Source organism: Hibiscus syriacus, unplaced genomic scaffold, assembly GCF_006381635.1.
Source record: "Hibiscus syriacus cultivar Baekdansim isolate YM2019G1 unplaced genomic scaffold, ASM638163v2 tig00110597_pilon, whole genome shotgun sequence".
Taxonomy (NCBI): Eukaryota; Viridiplantae; Streptophyta; class Magnoliopsida; order Malvales; family Malvaceae; genus Hibiscus; species Hibiscus syriacus.
In genome coordinates, this window is record NW_024062795.1 from 3,111,105 (window position 1) to 3,117,500 (window position 6,396).

A 6,396-nucleotide genomic window follows, 5' to 3' on the forward strand; every position below is an offset into this window, starting at 1 on the left:
GAAATCCCTTGAAATTAAAAAGAATTGGAATTTAATTTTACAACTTTTTCATGTTTAGTTCAAGTTTTCCAAGGGAATTAGAATCTCTCATGACTTTAACTTTCTATCAAATGAGGGAAAGTGAATTTCATTCATTCTAAGATGGAATTTAAATCCCTTGTTGGAGGGAATGTGAACTTTGATTATACTACCCTCATCAATCTTTTGGTAACTTATTAACATATTTTGATTGGGATTAGGGATGATCACTCAACTCGGACTCGACGGGTTCCGACCCGACCAGACCCGATCGTATAGGATCTTTTTATAAAAAATTCGGGTTCAGGTCGGGTTTTTTTAAGTGTGATATTCGGGTCGAATTGGGTTCAGGTTTAGGGTGAAAAATAACTGACCCGACCCGACCCGAAAAATATATAATTTTACCTTATATATTTAGGAATAATTACAATAATACCCCTCTATATATAATTTTTTTCAATTAAGTCGTCATTTTTATTGAATAAAAATAATTTTTTTATTATTTCGGGTCAGGTTTCTAATTCATATATTCGGTTCGGGTCGAGTGAAATTTTATTTTGGTCGGGTTCGGGTTTATGGTGAAAAATACCTGACCCGAAAAAATATATAATTTTACCTTATATATTTAGGAATAATTACAATAATACCCCTCTCTATATATTTTTTTTCAATTAAGTCGCTGTTTTTATTGAATAAAAATATTTTTTTATTATTTCAGGTCGGGTCGGGTTTCTAATTCATATATTCGGTTCGGGTTGGGTGAAACTTTATTTTGGTCGGGTCGGGTTTAGGGTGAAAAATACCCGAACAAAAAAAATATATAATTTTACCTTATATATTTAGGAATAATTACAATAATACCCCTCTATATATAATTTTTTTTCAATTAAGTCACTGTTTTTATTGAATAAAAATAATTTTTTTATTATTTCGGGTCGGGTTTCTAATTCATATATTCGGGTCGGGTCGGGTGAAACTTTATTTTGGTCGGGTTGGGTTTTTTAAGTGATATTCGGGTTGGGTCGGGTTCGATTTTAGGGTAAAAAATACTGACCCGACCCGACCAAAAAATATACATAATTTTACCTTATATTTTTAGGAATAATTACAATAATACCCCTCTATATATAATTTTTTTTTCAATTAAGTCGTCGTTTTTATTAAATAATTTTTTTATTATTTCGGGTCGGGTCAGGTTTCTAATTCATATATTCGGATCGGGTCGGGAGAAATTTTATTTTGGTCGGGTCGGGTCTCGGATGGAGGTTCCCTTGTTCTCGGGTCGGGTCGGGTGGACCAAAAACCCGACCCATGACCATCCCTAATTGGGATGATTTTAACTTATGATGTTTATTAGCATGATTTTTATAATTTATTGAAATGAATAATCAATCAATAAAATTAAAATTTAATATTTTTTAAATTTTTATAATATATTGCTACATGTAATTTATAAAACAAACTAAAATTAAGTAAAAAAAATAAGAAGGGCAATCATGTCATTTTACATTACTGAAATCAAATTCATTTGACATGTCTGTGAACCAAACAAAATATGGAATTGGATTCCAATTCAATTTCCTGCCAACCAAACAGAATATGGAATTGGATTCCAATTCTTGACAGATTTCAATTCCTTCACAGATTTCAATTCCTTCACAGATTCCAATTCCTTCACAGATTCCAATTCTTTCACAGATTCCAATTCACTCATAAACATTCCAGCGAACCAAACGTAATCATATATTCAAAATATTATTGGTGTTTGGTTTGCATGGTTGTTTAAACGCCATTGGTCTTGCAATATCCGTAATCTTTGTATTACTAATTTTTATATCGCTATGTCAATAAGTAAACCCACTTTTCAATAATTTAAGAATAAATTATAAATTTGATCATTTAATTTTATTCTTACTCTTATTTTAGTCATTAAAATTTTAAAATTTTTAATTTAATCACTCAATATTCAAATTATTTATATTTTGATCACTTAATTATTAAATAGGTAACTATATTTATGACATAACAAACAACACTAAAATGACATCATTTTGTAACAGAATTTTTGACACCAAAACAAAGTCACTTTTATATCTATAAAATCAATTCCTTTTCTTTATTTTCCCTATTTTCTTCTATCTTTTTCTTCTTCTCTTTTATTCATCAAGCCTCCTAGATTTTGATCACCGCTTGTCACGATCAATCGTCGTGCCAATCATTATTGGTTGTCATTGACAATGATAGATGGGTCTCAAAATTTTTCATTAAACTTGTTTCACCCTTTTGAATGAATTTGATGTCTTTTTAAGTAAAAAAAAACATCTCAAACTACACAAATATAGTTTTGAAAGCTCAAACAAAAAAAGTGTTGCTCTGTTCTAAAATGAGCCTCTCCACTATTTTTAGTTATTTTGAGATTTCTCTTATCAACCCTCATTCTTTCTCTCAAATTATTTCTGACCCCACAATTCATGAATCCATCAGTAGATCCTCACGTTGCTAGGGATTTTTAGTTAAACTAAATAATTTTGGTTTCTTTTTGTTATTTTTAGTTTGGATTTTCTCTTTTATGTTTAAAGTTCAAAATATATCTCTTTCTTTTTGTGTATTGATATTTATGTTTTGATTATACCAAAACCTAATTGCTCGAAGGCTTTAGAAAAGCTTCACATATGGAAGAATTAATGAAGACTTGACTAAAATGAGAACATGTGAAAATTTGAATTAGACTTCTGAAAAATTGAGGCAAGAGATAAAGGAGAAGACGAAAAGACATCCAGGAAGTTCTTCGATTGGAGAAGACAATGGTGGTAGGAGTTGTCGGATGAGAGGAGAATGTATTTTAAATTTATAAAATAAATTTGAATTTGATTTGTGAATTTCAAATTTATAAAATAAATTATATATAAAATTCTGTCCTACCTTATATAAGCTTTATTTATATATATTGATCTAAGTTGAATGTATTTTGATTTTTGCCTCCTTAAAATAAATACATTTCAAACATGGTGGCACTAAATAAGCAATAGTTGGGTATGAACCTGGACTCAAACAGGTAAGGAAATTAACTTGATTTTGAGATAAATCGAAATTTCCATGAAACTGATAACCAATGTTAAACAATAAACGACCTTTGGGTGTTCCCTTTGTTGAATTTTTTCCTTAATTTGAGCTATCTTATTCTTTTTTCTCTCAATCATCCACAAAATCCTTGGCTTTTGACTGTTTATAAATTTATTAGCAGAGTTCGTGGTAGTTGTCGTCGAAGCTGTTGGGATTGTCATTCACCAAGACGATAGTAACCGTCCCGTCGTAACGATGATGCCTCGCCGGTCTACGGCTCCGTCGTTCCCTTTGTTGGATTTTCCCCTTAATTTGAGCTCTCTTATTCTTTTTTCTCTCAATCATCCACAAAAATCCTTGGCTTTCGACTGTTTGTAAATTTGTTCCTTTTTCTTTTCTTTTTTTAGGTTTTAGAATATGATGCCTTGTAAGAAGGCTTTTGGTTGAGTCCTGAGATTTTTTTAAAAAAATTTAATTACATTTTGCAGCATATCTAGAAATAAAGGACTTTAAATTCTGGTTTTAGTTTTAATGGCGTTTGATTTAAGTTTTTTTTAACATACTTTTTGGGGCAAAACTGCCCAAATATTGCGTATGGGAATCTTTAATTCCCAAGATAGTGTTATCAACTTATTATTTCCCATAATAGAGTGATTGTTATAGGAAACATGTAAAATTCGGCGTTTTCAGCTTTGATGGAGCTCTCGTCGTCTTCAACTTGGATATAGGGTTATTAAGAACTAAAAATTTAGATGAAAGTCAATTTAAAAATTTTGGTAATTAAAAATTAAAACAAAAGCTACGTTTTTCTTCTTCTTCCTTTATTTCAAAGCCTTTCAAATTGAACCGTTCCCCAATCTTTTCGGTAACTAAAATAGGGCATTTTCTCCTCAATATAATCCCCATTCCACGGTTCCATCTTCATTGCATAAGCAGCCTTGGGCAGACCAAGGTAGCCAATAATGAATAATCGTCAAGCTCTTCCAGCCTTGGGCTGCTTTCTTTTTTTTCTCTTGTATAAAGATGTACCCACTTCTGCGTTATCCGACAACGAAGCATCTTATATCGCTCGCCGTCAGCTCTTAACTCTCCATGAAAATGGTGATCTCCTTGATGGGTATGAATATACAGTAAAAACAACCGAAACTTTCGAAAATGAAAGGATTAGAAGGGCTTTCATTGCTCTTCAAGCCTAGAAAAAGGCTATGTACTCCGACCCTTTGAACATCACCAGGAACTGGTTTGGGTCCAATGTTTGTAGCTACAAAGGTGTGTTTTGTGCTCCGGCATTGGATGGTCCCAATTTGACGGTCGTCGCTGGTATTGACCTTAACTATGCCGACATTACCGGTTATCTTCCAGTAGAGTTGGGGTTGATGATCTACCTTGCATTGATCCATTTAAATTCCAACAATTTTTGTGGCATTATCCCCAAGAGCTTTTCAAGGCTTACGTTTATGTACAAATTTGATATTAGCAACAACCGATTTGTTGGCCCATTCCCATAAGTGTAATGACATGAACCAGGGATTAAAATCGCGGCCGAGTTTTCGGAGGGCACCGTTACTGCTATATCACGGGCATAGTGAGCGCTATTGCGGTGATTATGGGTGTCACGGTCAAATAATAGTGTTTTCGGAGGGCACTGCTATCGCTATATTGCGGGCGCTATTGCGATCGCATACCGCTATTTAAATCCCTGACATGGACAAGCTTTAAGTATGTTCATATAAGATACAATAATTTTGAAAGTTGTTTACCACCAGAGATATTTGAGAAGGACTTGGATGCATTGTTTTTAAACACTAATCGGTTCACTTGCTCAATCCCTGAAACAATTGGCACATCTTTGGTATCGGTGGTGAAATTTGCCAACAATAAGTTCAAAGGGTTCATTCCACGTAGCATTGGGAAAATGTGGAGATTAAAATTCTTTTCATGAACAATGACGTTGGTGGTTGTTTTCCACCAGAAATTGGAATGCTTGCCAATGTCACTATTTTTTATGTTAGCTTCAATTCATTTACCGATAGTTTGCCTCAAAATATATCGAGCTTGAAGAATATTGACATTTTGGATATTTCTCACAACAAGTTGACAGGAGTTGTGCTTGAAAATGTTTGCAAGTTACCAAGCTTGTCTAATTTCACCTTTTCTCACAACTATTTCACCGAGGAGCCTAAAGGTTGTATATTGCCTGAAAGGAACAACATTGTGTTGGATGATACTGGTAATTATGTGGCTGGTCGGATAAACCAGAGGTTGGATAATGAATGTCAATCAGTGGTGAGTAATCCGGTTGACTGTAGCAATGATCAATGTGCTGTAGGGCCTTCACCTCCTAATCCTAACCCACCAAAGCCACAGGTTCAAGCTCCTCCAATGCCGAAGTCACTTCCAAAATCATCACCTGATCCAACTAATCAATCTTCGATGACTTCTATTAGGCCATCGACACCTGTTGTTCTTTCACCTCCACCATCAGTTCCGTCTCCACCTCCAGTACTAATTCAATCTCAACCTCCAACTTCACCAATTCAATCTCCACCTCCGGTACCAGTCCATTCCCTGTTGAAAATTCAATATTAGCCTAAATAAGTTCACACCTAAATTAATTTGATGTCATTGCTTACATCAATTTAGTTTTGATGTCATTGCTTACATCAATTTAGTTAGGTGAAAATTAAGTATTTTTCTCATGTTTTAATTTCAATGGTTTAGATTATTTAGTGCTTATTTTAATTAGTGGTTTAGATTGTTTCTTGTAATCTATAAATACCCTACTTGTATTTGAGTTTTATCATTCAACAATCAAAGCTTAATTATAAGCATTTGAAAGATTTCTTAAGAGTTCTTCCATTTTGCAATTTTGTGAGATTATTTTAAAGAGTTTTTCTTCTCTTCAACCAATTAGAGTTTTTACTCTATTTTGATTCTACAATTGGTATCCGAGCCACGTTTTTAAGGTCTCTTGAAATTCTGAGTATGCTCTGTGGCTGCAGTTTTTAACTGATCTTCCACATCAGAAAATATTTCTTGAGTTATTGTCGGGGTTATTACAAACCTTGTGGAGCTTCTTTGTGTTTAGAGTAATTTAGTACTCTACACGTTTGTTACTCAAGCTTGTTCGGTGTAGTCAAAGCCTTGCCGTTAAGATGGGTGATCTTCAAGTAGTTGGAGGAATCAAGAAGCTCAACAATAAAAACTACAACACATGGGCAACATGTATGGAGTCATACTTACAAGGTCAAGTCCTTTGGGAGGTTTTCGGTGGTGGTGAAGTTACACAACCGGCGACAGAAGATGCCAATGGAA

At 33.6% G+C, this 6,396-nt stretch overlaps 1 pseudogene; it reads left to right on the forward strand.

Annotated features, from left to right (window-relative positions):
- Positions 1 to 3,960: 3,960 nt before the first annotated feature.
- LOC120133894 lies at positions 3,961 to 5,670 on the forward strand (annotated as a pseudogene).
- Positions 5,671 to 6,396: the final 726 nt, after the last annotated feature.